A 15,913-nucleotide genomic window follows, 5' to 3' on the forward strand; every position below is an offset into this window, starting at 1 on the left:
AACTCAATCTTAAATAATTATTTTTATTTTTCCCCTTTAACTGAGAATGTATGTAGAAATATATTCTTTAATTTCCAATAAAAAATAAACTCTGTATAGTTAGTTCACTTCTTTTTATTATCTTTGTCAGCAAATAAGTATTAAATATCACTTTTAATTTACTGAGGTTCATTTTGCTAAATTCTACATGTTAAATAGTATAAAATATTTCAAATATACTTGAAAATAATATTTATATCATGTATTCTGATTCCTAGATTCATAATTCTATATGTTAGACATTTCTTTGTACCTCTATACACCTTCTTAAAAGCACTAAAGAAGTTTTTAAATTATGATATTCAATTATCTGTGTTTCTCCACTAATCTTTATATAACTAAAGTTAGATTCAGGGCAGATATTATAAGTACCTATATATTCTCATTATGTAGGATTTATTATTAGTAATCCATTCTTAACTACATGGTAAAATGCAAATAAAAAGAATTTAAGTAGTTTCTGGACTTTAATCTTAAATAACAAGTAATTAACATTTTTATCAAGTACTGATGATTAAAGATAAAATTACACAGTAACCCTCCATATTTTAAACATGTAATTTAATTGTATTAAGGAAAAGAACTACAGATGATGGAAGATGTAAATTGATTTTATTTTTGCACATCTGTTCACATTTCTTTTCAAGTTTAGTCCAGGACAGTCTGTGTATGAATGGCACTGATTAATTCACATGTCCCTGTAAGTAGAAAGATGGATATTAAGGAAGAAAATAAATAATTCTCTGAGTGCTACCATATTCAGATGAAATAATTAAACAATTTCAAAATGCTTCACTTCTCAGTCCTTGTTCCTCAAACATGGGACCCTGACACTGTCAAAAACAGTCCTAAATAGAGGAGACAAATAGAGGAGACAAATTTGAGTCATCCCTCAAATTGTATTTCTCACATCACTACTGAGTTATTGGGCTTTAGTTTATAAGTCAGTTTCTTTAATGTTCAGCTCGTGTGAAACATTTAATCATCGCTTAATAAATTGACAAAAATTTTAAGAAACAGACTTCACAGATGTGTCAATCACTTGGTCACTCTTGGGCTCCCTCTAATCCCACTGCAACTGCATATTTACTCATATTTAGAAGCACAATTCCAATTTATGGAACCCACCCTACAGAAAAAAATTATAGATCTGTTGAAGGCCAAAGAAATATTGGCAGTAACTGATGTCCATAAGCCACTTACTGTCAGTAATGTGTGATGTATACAGGAAATGCATTCCATTTGTGATTAGTTCTGTTAATTGGGGTCAAAACTAGCATAATCTGTTTGAATCTAAAAATAAATTCTTAATATATCATTATGCAAATAAGTCAACACTCTTTTCCAATCTAACCTCTTAATGAAGACTCTAGGAAATTTTACATTTCTTATATGTGACAATTTGAAATGCACTTCATGTTTCTGCCCCTGTCAAACTTTCAGTGGAAGCCTAAAATCAGTTATATGACCATGAGTAATCAGGTGGCCAGAAAAAAAAGTCTTTATACGTCCTGCTTTATTGACTGTGCAAAAGCCTTTGACTGTGTGGATCACAACAAACTGTGGAAAATTCTTAAAGAGATGGGAATGCCAGACCACCTGACTTGCCTCCTGAGAAATCTATATGCAGGTCAAGAAGCAACAGTTAGAACTGGCCACAGAATAACATACTGGTTCCAAATCAGGAAAGGAGTACATCAAGGCTGAATACTGTCATGCTGCTTATTTAACTTATATGCACAGTACACCATGGGAAATATCAGGCTGGATGAAGCACAGGTGGAATCAAGACTGCTGGGAGAAATATCAATAACCTCAGATATGCAGATGACACCACCTTTATGGTAGAAAATGAAAAAGAACTAAAAGCCTCTTGATGAAGGTGAAACAGGAGAGTGGAAAAGTTGGCTTAAAGCTCAACATTCAGAAAACTAAGATCATGGTATCCAGTCTCATCACTTCATGGGAAATAGATGGGGAAACAATGGAAATGGTGACAGACTTTACTTTCTTGGGCTTCAAAAACACTGCAGATGGTGACTGCAGCCTATGACCAATCTAGACAGCATATTAAAAAGCAGAGACATTACTTTGCCAACCAAGGTCTGTCTAGTCAAAGCTATGATTTTTCCAGTAGTCATGTATGGATGTGAGAGTTGGACCATAAAGAAAGCTGAGCACTGAAGAATTGATGCATTTGAACTGTGGTGTTGGAGAAGACTCTTGAGAGTCCCTTGGACTGCAAGGAGATCCAACCAGTCCATCCTAAAGGAAATCAGTCCTGAATATTCATGGAAGGACTGATGCTAAAGCTGAAACTCCAATATTTTGGCCACTTGATTCCAAGAACTAACTCATTTGAAAAGACCCTGATGCTGGGAAATATTGAAGGCAGAAGAAGGAGACAACAGAGGATGAGATGTTTGGATGGCATCACTGACTCGATGGACATGAGTTTGAGCAAGCTTTGGGAGTTGGTGATGGACAAGAAAGCCTGGCGTGCTGCAGTACCTGGGGTTGCAAAGAGATGGACAAGGCTGAGCGACTGAACTGAACTGAACTAATATCTCATGGAGTTGAACAAAGAATAAATAAGAGGCACTTCTTGTATGTGAATTTTGTAAGCAGACATAATGCAATTAAACTGTTCCATCCAGTATCTCACTGTTTCTCACAGAGGGCACTGTGTGACAGTAGGTTGAACAAGGAGCCTCTCTGATGTTTTTCTGCACCTTATAAGTATTCCATCTGGAGGGTGGAAATGACAGCAGCTAAGGGGAATCTCTCCTTGCTATTCTTTGGAGCTCTGCATTCAAATGGGTATATCTTTCCTTTTCTCCTTTGCTTTTCACTTCTCTTCTTTTCACAGCTATTTGTAAGGCCTCCTCAGACAGCCATTTTGCTTTTTAGCATTTCTTTTCCTTGCGGATGGTCTTGATTCCTGTCTCTTGTACAATGTCATGAACCTCAGTCCATAGTTCATCAGGCAATCTATCAGATCTAGGTCCTTAAATCTATTTCCCACTTCCACTGTATAATCATTAGGGATTTGATTTAGATCATAGATGAATGGCCTAGTGGTTTTCTCTACTTTCTTCAATTTAAGTCTGAATATGGGAATAAGGTGTTCATGATCTGAGCCACAGTGAGCTCCTGGTCTTGTTTTTGCTGACTGTATAGAGCTTCTCCATCTTTGGCTGCAAAGAATATAATCAATCTGATTTCGGTGTGGACCATCTAGTGATGTCCATGTGTAGAGTCTTCTCTTGTGTTGTTGAAAGAGGGTGTTTGGTATGACCAGTGTGTTCTCTTGGCAAAACTGTTAGCCATTGCCCTGTCTCATTCTGTACCCCAAGGCCAAATTTGCCTGTTACTCCAGGTGTTTCTTGACTTCCTACTTTTGCATTCCAGTCCCCTAAAATGAAAAGGACGTGTTTTTTGGGTGTTCATTCTAGAAGGTCTTGTAGGTCTTCATAGAACCATTCAACTTCAGTTTCTTTAGCATTACTGGTTGGGGCATAGACTTGGATTACTATGATATTGAATGGTTTGCCTTGGAAATGAACAGAGATCATTCTGTTGTTTTTGAGATTGCATCCAAGTACTGCATTTTGGATTCTTTTGTTGACTATGATGGCTACTCCATTTCCTCTAAGGGATTCCTGCCCACAGTAGTAGATATAATGGTCATCTGAGTTAAATTCGCCCATTCCAGTCCATTTTAGTTCACTGATTCCTAGAATATTGACTTTCACTCTTGCCATCTCCTGTTTGACCACTTCCAATTTACCTTGATTCATGGACCTAACATTCCAGGTTCCTATGCAATATTGCTCTTCACAGCATCAGATCTTGCTTCTGTCACCAGTCACATCCATAACTGGGTGTTGTTTTTGCTTTGTCTCCCTCTTTTCCTTCTTTCTGGAGTTATTTCTCCACAGATCTCTAGTAGCATATAGGGCACCTACAAAACTGGGGAGTTCATCTTTCAGTGTCCTATCTTTTTGCCTTTTCATACTGTTCATGGGGTTCTCAGGGCAAGAATATTGAAGTGATTTGTCATTCCCTTCTCCAAGGAACCACATTTTATCAGAACTCTCCACCATGACGCACCCACCTTGGGTGTCCCTACCGGGCATGGCTCATAGTTTCAATGAGTTAGACAAGGTTGTGGCCCATATGATAAGATTGCATGGTTTTCTCTGATTGTGGTTTTCAGTCTGTCTGCCCTATGATGGAGACGGATAAGAGGCTTATGGAAGCTACCTGATGGGAGAGAATGACGGAGGGGGAAACTGGGTTTTGTTCTGATGGGCGTGGCCATGCCCAGTAAATTTTTAATCCAATTTTCTGTTGATGGGTGGAGCTGTGTTCCCTCCCTTGCTATTTCAGTTCAGTTTAGTTCAGTTGCTCAGTCGTGTCCGACTCTTTGCAACCCCATGAATCACAGCACGCCAGGCCTCCCTGTCCATCACCAATTCCCTGAGTTTACCCAAACTCATGCCCATCGAGTTGGTGATGCCATCCAGCCATCTCATCCTCTCTCGTCCCCTTCTCCTCCTGCCCCCAATCCCCATTTGCCTGGGGCCAAACTATGGTTAAGATAGTGAAAATAATGGTGACTTCCTTCAAAGGATCCCATGCATATACTGCTACACTCAGTGCCCCCAACCCTGCAGCAGGCCACCACTGACCCACGCTCCATTGGAGACTCCTGGAGACTCACAGGCAAGTCTGGGCCAGTCTCCCATGGGGTCACTGCTCCTTTCTCCTGGGTCCTTGTGCACAAGATTCTGTTTGTGCCCTCCAAGAGTCTTTTTCCCAGTCCTGTGTAAGTTCTGGCAGCTCTATGGTGGGGTTAATGGTGATCTCCTCCAAGAAGGCTTATGCCATACCCAAGTCTGCTGCATACAAAGCCCCTGTCCCTGTGGCAGTCCACTGCTGATCTGTACCTCCACAGGAGACTCTCAAACACAGTTTATCTCAGTCTCTGTGGAGTCCGTGGGTCCTGGTGTGCACAAGGTTTGTTTGAGCCTTCTTAGCATCTCTGGCGGGAATGGGGTTTGATTCTAAACGTGAATCTGCCCCTCCTCCCATCTTGCTGGGGCTTCTCCTTTGCCCTTGGACATGGGGTATCTCCTCACAGTCGCTCCAGTGCCTACCATCTTACTGGGGTTTCACTGACCTTGCACGTGGCGTATCTCCTCAGGGCCACCACTCCTGACCACTCCTCTCGGCCACTCCAGCACCACACAGCCACTGCTCGCTACTATCCTTCAGTTCCTCAGTTCCTCAGGGCCTTCAGACAGTCCCCCTCCTCCAGCTCCTTGCTTGGTCAACTCCTCTCAACCCTCAAGACTTTAAAGGTCATTCCTCAGTCGCCTTCCTCAGCCTGAGACCATATTCAGTCCCCTTGCAATATGCATCATAAAAAAAGCATCCTGACTGTCATAAATTCCACCACACTTGTAATTCTTTTTTTTTTTTTGGTGCTGAGTGGCATGAAGGATCTTAGATCCTCAACTGGGATTGAACCCATGTACTCTGCAGTAGAAACACAGAGTCCTAAGCACTGGACATCCAGGGAATTCCCACACTTCTAATTCTTAATCTTCCTCTCTCCCATGAACCTGTAGGTTTCATGAGGGCTGGGCTTTGTGTCTGGCTTGTTCACAGCTGGCTCCTCAAGGCCTGACACAAAGGCTGAACTGAACACAGAGATACAGTAACAAGCACTGGAATTTGACCAAGGTCGTGAAAAATGTCCCACTGGGACTGAAACAGGCAAAGAAGCCTGGGAAGGGTGAGAGGCACCCACTCAAAGAGGTGACCCATACAAATATTGCTACAGAAGCTTGGGAAACCTCTAATCTAAAGAAGATACTAAGACATGGCCCCAGGATCAAAAAGCGAAATATATATATATAGGATCATAATTTGCATTTTAAACAGCGAAAATAAAAAAACAAAACAACAACAACAAAAAAAAACCAACAACAAGAAGAAACTATTCAGTCATAAATTGCATTTTAAACAGCTAAAAATGAGAGTCATCATCTGTAGGGAATCTAAAGGCGTGGCAGCCGAAGAACAAGGTGCAACTTAAGTTTACCTCCAGACTCGTGGTTTGGACTCTTTAGCCTTTCTCAGTGTTCAGTGCAAAGAAATAGAGGAAAACAAGAGAATGGGAAAGACTAGAGATGTCTTGAAGAAATTTAAAGAAAATTAAAGATATCAAGGGGACATTTCATGCAAAGATGGGCTCAGTAAAGGACAGAAATGGTATGGACCTAACAGAAGCAGAAGATACTAAGAAGAGATGGCAAGAATATACAGAGGAACTGTACAAAAGGGATCTTCATGACCCAGAAGATCATGATGGTGTGATCACTCACCTAGAGCCAGACATCCTGGAATGTGAAGTCAAGTGGGCCTTAGGAAGCATCACTACGAACAAAGCTAGTGGAGGTGATGGAATTCCAGTTGAGCTATTCCAAATCCTAAAAGATGATGCTGTGAAAGTGCTGCACTCAATATGCCAGCAAATTTGGAAAACTCATCAGTGGCCATTGGACTGGAAAATGTCAGTTTTCATTTCAATCCCAAAGAAAGTTAGTGCCAAAGAATGTTCAAGCTACCGCACAATTGCACTCATCTCACATGCTAGTAAAGTAATGTTCAAAATTCTCCAAGCCAGGCTTCAGCAATACATGAACCATGAGTTTCCAGATGTTCATACTGGTTTTAGAAAAGGCAGAAGAACCAGAGATCAAATTGGCAACATCTGTTGGATCATCAAAAAAGCAAGAGAATTTCAAAAAAAATCATCTATTTCTGCTTTATTGATTATGCCAAAGCCTTTGACTGTGTGGATCACAATAAACTGTGGAAAATTCTGAAAGAGATGGGAATACCAGACCACCTGACCTGCCTTTTGAGAAATCTTGAATGCAGGTCAAGAAGCAACAATTAGAACTGGATATGGAACAACAGACTGGTTAAAAATATGGAAAGGAGTATGTTAAGGCTGTATATTGTCACCATGTTTATTTAACTTATGTGCAGAGTACATCTTGAGAAACTCTGGGCTGGATGAAGCACAAGCTGGAATCAAGATTGCTTCAAGAACTATCAATAACCTCAGATATGCAGATGACACCACGCTTATGGCAGAAATTGAAAAGACTTAAAGATCCTCTTGATGAAAGTGAAAGTGGAGAGTGAAAAACTTGGCTTAAAGCTCAACATTCAGAAAACAAAGATCATGGCATCTGGTTCCATTGCTTCACGGCAAATAGAGAAATAGTGGAAACAGTGGCAGACTTTATTTTTGGGGCTCTAAAATCACTGCAGATGGTGACTGCAGCCATGAAATTAAACGATGCTTACCCCATGGGAGACAAGTTATGACCAACATAGACAGCATATTAAAATTAGAGACGTTAATTGCCATCGAAGGTCCATCTAGTTAAGGCTATGTTTTTTCCAGTAGTCATGTATGGATATGAGAGTTGGACTATAAAGAAAGCTGAGCACCAAAGAATTGATGCTTTTGAACTGTGGTGTTGGAGAAGACTCTTGTGAGTCCCTTGGACAGCAAGGAGATCCAACCAGTCCATCCTAAAGGAAATCAATCCTGAATACTCATTGGAAGGAATGATGTTGAAGCTGAAACTCCAATACTTTGGACACCTGATGTGAAGAGCTGACTCATTTGAAAAGACTGTGATGCTGGGAAAGATTGAAGGCAGGAGGAGAAAGGGACAATAGAGGATGAGATGGTTGTATGGCATCGTGGACTCAGTGAACTTGAGTTTGAGTAGACTTCTGGAGTTGATGATGGCAGGTAGGCCTGGCATGTTGCAGGCCATGGGGTGACAAAGAGTCAGACAGGCCTAAGCTACTGAACTGAACTGATTTGCAATGAAATGAGGAGACTGGATGCCATGATCTTAGTTGTCTGAATGTTGAGTCTTTAACCAACTTTTATTCACGCTCCTCTTTTATACTCATCAAGAGGCTCTTTAATTCTTCTTTGCTTTCTACCATTCGGATGGTATCATCTTCATATCTGAGGTTATTGATATTTCTCCTACTGATCTTGATCCAGCTTGTGCTTCATCCAGCCTGGCATTTCACATGATGTACTCTGCATCTAAGTTAAATAAGTAGGGTGACAGTATTCAGCCTTGATGTATTCCTTTACCATTTTGGAGCCAGAATATTGTTCCATATACAGTTCTAACTATTGCTTCTTGACCTGCATACAGAGGTCACAGGAGGCAGTTCAGGTGGTCTGGTATTCCCATTTCTTTAAATCTTCTACAGTTTGTTGTGATCCATAGAGTCGAAGACTTTGGCATGGTCAATAAAGCATAAATAGATGTTTTTCTAGAACTCTCTTGCTTTTTCAATGATCCAATGGTTGTTAGTATTTTGATCTCTGGTTCCTCTGCCTTTTCTAAATCCAGCTTGAACATTTGGAAGTTTGTGGTTCATGTACTGCTGAAACCTGGCTTGGAGAATTTTGAGCATTACTTTGCTAGAGTATGAGATGAGTGCAATTGTGCAGTAGTTTGAACATTCTTTGGCATTGCCTTTCTATGGGATTGGAATGAAAGCTGATCTTTTCATGTCTTGTGGCCACTGCTGAATGTTCCAAGTTTGCTGGCATGTTGAGCACTGTGCTTTCACAGCATCATCTTTTAGGATTTGAAATACCTCAGCTGGAATTCTATCACCTAGCTCTGTTTGTAGTGATGTTTTCTAAGGCCTACTAGACTTCACGTTCCAGGATGTCTGACTCTAGGTCAGTGATCACACTATCACCATTGTCTGGGTCGTGAAGATCTTTTTTGTATGGTTCTTCTGTGTATTCTTGCCATCTCTTCTTAATATCTTCTGCTTCTGTTAGGTCCATAACATTTCTGTTCTTAATTGTGCCCGTCTTTGCATGAAATGTTCCCTTGGTATCTCTAAATTTCTTGAAGAGATCTCTATTTTGTTCCCATTCTGTTGTTTTCCTTAGTTTCTTTGCATTGAAGATGGCTTTCTTATCTCTCCTTGCTTTTCTTTGGAACTCTGCATTCAGATGGGTATATCTTTGCTTTTCTCCTTTGCCTTTAGTTTCTCTTCTTTTCTCAGCTATTTGTAAGGCCTCCTCAGACAACCATTTTGCCTTTTTGTACTTCTTTTTCTTGGGGATGCTCTTGATCACGGCCTCCTGTACAATGTCACAAACCACCATTCATAGTTCTTCAGGCACTGTGTCTATCAGATCTAATCCTTCGAATCTATTTCTCACTTCCAGTGTAAGGGATTTGATTTAGGTTTTACCTGAATGGTCTAGTGGTTTTCCCTACTTTCTTCAATTTAAGTCTGAATTTGGCAATAAGGACTTCATGATCTGAGCCACAATTAGCTCCTCATGTTTTTGTTGACTGTATAGAGCTTCTCCATCTTTGGCTGCAAAGAATGTTATCAATCTGATTTTGGCATTGACAATCTGGTGATATCCATGTGTAGAGTCTTCTTTTGTGTTGTTGGAAGACAGTGTTTGCTATTACCAGTCTGTTCTCTTGGCAAAACTCTGTTGGCCTTTGCTCTGCTTCATTTTGTACTCCAATGTCAATTTGCCTGTTACTCCATGTATCCCTTGACTTCCTACTCTTGCATTCCAATCCCCTATAATGAAAAGGATGGCAGAGTTGAAGGACATGCACTCGTCTTCTCCTGTGAGAACTCCAAAATTACAACTCACTTCTGAACAATCATTGACAGAAGAATGTTGGATACAGCCAAAAAAAGATACCCCACATCCAAGGGCTAAGGAGAAGCCCCAGCAAGACAGTAGGAAGGGTAAAATCACATTTGGACTCAAACCTCATAACCACCAGAGACACTTGGAAGGCTCAAACAAACCTGCGCACCAGGACCCAGAGACCCCACAAAGACTGAGTTAGAATTGTGTTTAAGTGTCTCATGCAGAGATATGGGTCAGCAGTGGCCTGCTGTAGGGCAGGGGCTCTGGGTGCAGCAGATCTGGGTATAGCATAAGTCCTCTTGGATGAGGTCACCATTAACCCCACCATAGAGCTGCGAGAACTTACACAAGAATGGGGAAACCAACTCTTGGAGGGACAAACAAATGTTGTGTGCACGAGGACTCAGGAGAAAGGAGCAGTGATGTCAAAAAAGACTGACCTAGACTTGCCTGTGAGTGTCCAGGAGTCTCCAGCAAAGGCGTGGTTTGGAGTTGGTCTGCTGCCGTGTGTGGGCACTCAGTGAAGCAGTTCATGGGACGTTCTGAAGGAGGTCACCATTATCTTCATTACCTCCACCATAGTTTGGAACAGGGAGGGAAAACAGCCCTGCCCATCAACCGAAAATTGGATTAAGGATGTATGGAGCATGGCCTCACCCATTAGAACAAGACCCAGTTTCCCCCTCAGTCAATCTCTCCCATCAGCTTCCATAAGCTTCTTATCCTTATCCATCAGAAGGCCAACAGAATGAAAACTACAATCACAGAAAACTAATCAAACTGATCACATGAACCTCAGCCTTGTCTAATTCAATGAAACTATGAGCCATGCCATGTAGGGAATCCCAAGACAGATGGGTCATGGTGGAGAGTTCTGACAAAATGTGGTCCACTGGAGAAGGGAATGGCAAACCACTTCAATATTCTTGTCTTGAGAACCTCATGAACAGTATGAAAAAGCAAAAAGATAGGACACTGAAAGATGAACTCCCCAGGTCCATAGATGCTCAATATGCTACTGGAGATCAGTGGAAAATAACTCCAGAAAGAATGAAGAGACAGAACCAAAGTAAAACAACACCCAGTTGTGGACGTGACTGATGATGGAAGTAAAGTCAGAGTCTGTAAAGAACATTATTGCATAACAACCTGGAATGTTAGGTCCATGAAACAAGGCAAATTTGAAGTGGTCAAACAGGAGATGGCAAGACTGAACATCGATATTTTAGGAAGAATCAGTGAACTAAAATACACTGGAATGGGCAAATTTAATTCAGATGACCATTGTATCCACTATTGTGGGCAAGAATCCCTTAGAAGAAATGGAGTAGCCCTCATAGTCAACAAAAGAGTGCAAAATGCAGTACTTGGATGCAATCTCAAAAGCAACAGAATGATCTCTGTTCTTTTCCAAAGCAAACTATTCAAAATCATAGTAATCCAAGTCTATGCCCCAAGCAATAATGCTGAAGAAGCTGAAATTGAATGGCACTATGAGGACCTCCAAGACCTTCTAGAACTAACATCAAAAAAAGATGACCTTTTCATTATAGGGGACTGGAATGTAAAAGTAGGAAGTCAAGACATGGATGCACAATTTTAAATAAATGTACTAGAGACAAGAGTAAGAACCCTTTGAATGGAAAAGATCTATTTATGCTTTATTGACTATGCCAAAGCCTTTGACTGTGGAGATGACTATAAACTGTGGAAAATTCTGAAAGAGATGGAAATACCAGACCACCTGACCTGCCTCTTGAAAAGTCTGTAAGCAGGAAGAAACAGTTAGAACTGGACATGGAACAACAGACTTGTTCCACATAGGAAAAGGAGTACATCAAGGTTGTATATTGCTACCCTGCTTATTTAACTTATATGCATAGTACATCTTGAGAAACGCTGGGCTGGATGAAGCACAAGCTGGAATTAAGATTGCCAGGAGAAATACCAATAACCTCAGATATGCAGATGACACCACCCTTATGGCAGAAAGTGAAGAAGAACTAAAGAGCCTCTTGATTAAAGTGAAAGAGGAGAGTGAAAAATTGGCATCGATTCATAGCAAGTAGATGGGGAAACAGTGGAAACAGTGGCTGACTTTATTTTTTGTGCTCCAAAATCATTGCAGATGTTGATTGCAGCCATGAAATTAAAAGACACCTACTCCTTGGAAGGAAAGTTATGACCAACCTAGACAGCATATTAAAAAGCAGAGACATTACTTTGCCAACAAAGGTCCTTCTAGTCAAGGCTAGGCTGTATATTGTCACCCTGTTTATTTAACTTATATGCAGAGTACATCATGAGAAACGCTGGACTGGAAGAAACACAAGCTGGAATCAAGATTGCCTGGAGAAATATCAATAACCTCAGATATGCAGATGACACCACCCTTATGGCAGAAAGTGAAGAGGAACTAAAAAGCCTCTTGATGAAAGTGAAAGTGGCGAGTGAAAAAGTTGGCTTAAGCTCAACATTCAGAAAACGAAGATCATGGCATCCGGTCCCACCACTTCATGGGAAATAGATGGGGAAACAGTGGAAACAGTGTCAGACTTTATTTTGGGGGCTCCAAAATCACTACAGATGGTGACTGCAGCCATGAAATTAAAAGACTCTTACTCCTTGGAAGGAAAGTTATGACCAACCTAGATAGCATATTCAAAAGCAGAGACATTACTTTGCTAACAAAGCTTTGTCTAGTCAAGGCTATGGTTTTTCCTGTGGTCATGTATGGATGTGAGAGTTGGACTGTGAAGAAGGCTGAGCACTGAATAATTGATGCTTTTGAACTGTGGTGTTGGAGAAGACTCTTGAGAGTCCCTTGAACTGCAAGGAGATCCAACCAGTCCATTCTGAAGGAGATCAGCCCTGGGATTTCTTTGGAAGGAATGATGCTAAAGCTGAAACTCCAGTACTTTGGCCACCTCATGCGAAGAGTTGACTCATTGGAAAAGACTCTGATGTTGGGAGGGACTGGGGGCAGGAGGAGAAGGGGACGACAGAGGATGAGATGGCTAGATGGCATCACTGAATCGATGGACGTGAGTCTCAGTGAACGCCGGGAGTTGGTGATGGACAGGGAGGCCTGACGTACTGCGATTCATGGGGTTGCAAAGAGTCGGACACGACTGAGCGACTGATCTGATCTGATCTGATGGTTTTTCCAGTGGTCATGTATGGATGTGAGGGTTGGACTATAAAGAAAGCTGAACACCAAGGAAGTGATGCTTTTGAACTATGGTGTTGGAGAAGACTCTTGAGAGTCCCCTGGACTGCAAGGAGACCCAACCAGTCCATCCTAAAGGAAATCAGTCCTGAATATTCATTGGAAGGACTGATGTTGAAGCTGAAACTCCAATACTTTGGCCACCTGATGTGAAGAGCTGACTCCTTTGAAAAGACCGTGATGCTGGGAAAGATTGAAGGTGGGAGGAGAAGGGGATGACACAGGATGAGATGGCTGGATGGAATCACAGACTCAGTGGACATGAGTTTTAGTAAACTATGGAAGTTGTTGATGGACAGGGAGGCCTGGCATGCTTCAGTTCATGGGGTCGTGAAGAGTCAGACAAGACTGAGCAACTCAATTGAACACTACAGAACTAGAGACCAACAACAAAAAAATAATAATACACAGAATTATAAAGCAATTATAGAAAATAATAATCCTCCCAGTAAACTTCCCAAATTCATAAAGGATAATTGCATGAAATGTTGTTTCAGTTGAAGTGAAAATATTCTCAGAAAGATCATAATTCTAATCTGCTGGATATGGTTTATTTTTCAGGATTGTGGGGAGAGGGCAAACACAGCCAGCACTTGTAAAGAACTTACTATGTGTCCGAGTCTTTAAAGGGCTTTGCATCTATACATAATATAGTCCTCATAACAACCTTGTGACTTAAGTACCATTATTCCTATTTTTCACTGATAAGGAAATAGGTACAGAGTGGTTAAAAACTTAACAGTAATCACAAAACAAATAAATGGTCCAGCTAGAATTCAAACTCGGATCTAACTTGAAAGCTTCATTACATTTTATTGCTCCTTTACTTTTTTAGTTCTATGCTTTGATATCAAATCACATGAATTGGATTCATATACCTATATTTTAGGGAATCTAGGATACTTTCTTGATGGCTGTTTCTTAATCTTTTCACAAAGAGTCAACAGAATTTTTCATGCAACCAAGTTGTGTTAGCTCTTTACCTGTTAGGAACTGTAATCTTGCAAGCCACAAATTTTGGTAATATGTGTTCTTATTTTAAAGAGGTTAAACTGTGGTGGTGGCGGGGGATGAGGTACATGAGAATTCATGAAATACGTGGTAGTCCTTAAATACATTTAAATTAACTTTGTTAATTGTTACAGAACCAAATAGTTAGAATTTTCATAGAGCTAATTCCTCCTTACCTGTCTGATGTGGTGCTGTTGATGGTAGACCACACTTAAATCAAGACTGAAATAAACCTATTCTTGGTACAAGGAAACAAGAAGCTGAAAAAAATGAATAAAGATATAAAGGTGCTTTTTGGACAGTAAATTCACTTGAACTGGAGCCCTTGACCCAAAATATCCCTCCATCCAAATAATTTGTTACTGTATCTACAAAACAAAGTACTGTACTCTTAGGGATAGACATTTAGCTTGAAAATCCTGGGTGATGTGGAATAGAGCTGAGGTTTTCTGAAGTAGTAAACAATCCCTACTATCTCAGAGGCATAAAAACACAAAGATTTGTTTATGTTGTGTCTATCACAGACCCTGCTTGTTGCAGTCACTCAGACTCAAGACAATGGAGTGGCTGTCTTTGCATGTAGTGTTGGGTTCTATTATAAAGAAGGCTGAGCGCCAAAGAATTGATGCTTTTGAACTGTGGTGTTGGAGAAGACTCTTGAGAGTCCCTTGGACAGAAAGGAGATCCAACTAGTCCATCCTAAATGAAATCAGTCCTGAATATTCATTGGAAGGACTGATGCTGAAGCTGAAACTCCAATACTTTGCCACCTGATAGGAAGAAATGACTCATTGGAAAAGACCCTGATGCTGGGAAGATTGAAGTGGGGAGGAGAAGAGAGGATGAGATGGTTGGATGGCCTCACTGACTCAATGGACATGGGTTTGAGTAAACTCTGGGAGTTGGTGATGGACAGGGAAGCCTGGAGTGCTGCAGTTGGTCGCAAAGAGTCAGACATGACTGAGTGACTGAACTGACTGAACTAATATCAGAGAAAATGGGAAAACTTTAAGAGTTCATGTTTTTGCAAGTAATACTAAGTTCTGGCTTCAGCAAATAAATTTTAATGACTCTTTTGGTCAAAACTGGGCACCATGCTATTTCCAAATATAAGTCAGGAGTACAATTCTACTATGGGCTTGAAAGTTGGGAGGTGGTGGAAAATGGGCTTATTTGGCTAATAGCAATTATGACTATCATTAGGTCACCAAATTCCCTTCAGAGAAGTGCTCCCATAGCTTATGTCTGAACACCATCAGTGAACCATTTAGTTGTTAACTAAAGACACTTTATAACTCATGGAAACCTACAACTGAAAAATTCTGTGAATGAACTGATTAGACATCAACACTATGTCTACTTCAAACAGATGGCAGAAATGTAAACTCTGCTGAAATGGAAGGAAGAAGCTTTAATTATTGAAAGATGTTCTGCATATTATTGACAGAGAAATTTATCCTGTTGACTAATTTTTTTCTAGACAATGATTCATTTTCTGACCAGTGCAGCTTCACTAGTTTTTCTGTAAACAAAATTCATCATCACAAATTGCCTTTTGATTAGTTTAATTAAAATTTCTGCTTCACAGTCACTAAACAAGAGAAACTTAAGGAGTAGGAAAAGGTCAGAAAGTTGCCTTATGATTTAGTTATTCAACAGAGAACAAGATAAAAATTATTTAAATATTGGAAGGTAACTAATTTTTAAAAGCATAATTCCTTTCCTGAACAACTTGTTTTTCCTATAAAATATTTAATAGGTCCTCACTTAAAATTTTGTGAGTCTCTTTATCTTTTGAAGCAATACTTTCTTATTCTTCACTCTTAACATAGCTATTGCTTTTATAATTTTATTTATGCTTATCTGTTTTT

At 40.3% G+C, this 15,913-nt stretch overlaps 1 long non-coding RNA gene across 1 annotated transcript in view; it reads right to left on the reverse strand.

The window, feature by feature from the left end:
- Positions 1–640: 640 nt before the first annotated feature.
- LOC139186244 (uncharacterized) overlaps positions 641–15,913 on the reverse strand; it is a 47,038-nt gene continuing 31,765 nt past the window's right edge. The window contains exons 3-4 of the long non-coding RNA XR_011569809.1: positions 14,219–14,302; positions 641–737 (exon numbers count right to left, since the gene is read on the reverse strand). This is a non-coding gene — a long non-coding RNA (uncharacterized lncRNA). The remainder of the gene's footprint in view (positions 738–14,218; positions 14,303–15,913) is intronic.

The sequence above is a fragment of the Bos indicus genome, chromosome 2 (genome assembly GCF_029378745.1).
Source record: "Bos indicus isolate NIAB-ARS_2022 breed Sahiwal x Tharparkar chromosome 2, NIAB-ARS_B.indTharparkar_mat_pri_1.0, whole genome shotgun sequence".
Lineage (NCBI taxonomy): Eukaryota > Metazoa > Chordata > Mammalia > Artiodactyla > Bovidae > Bos > Bos indicus.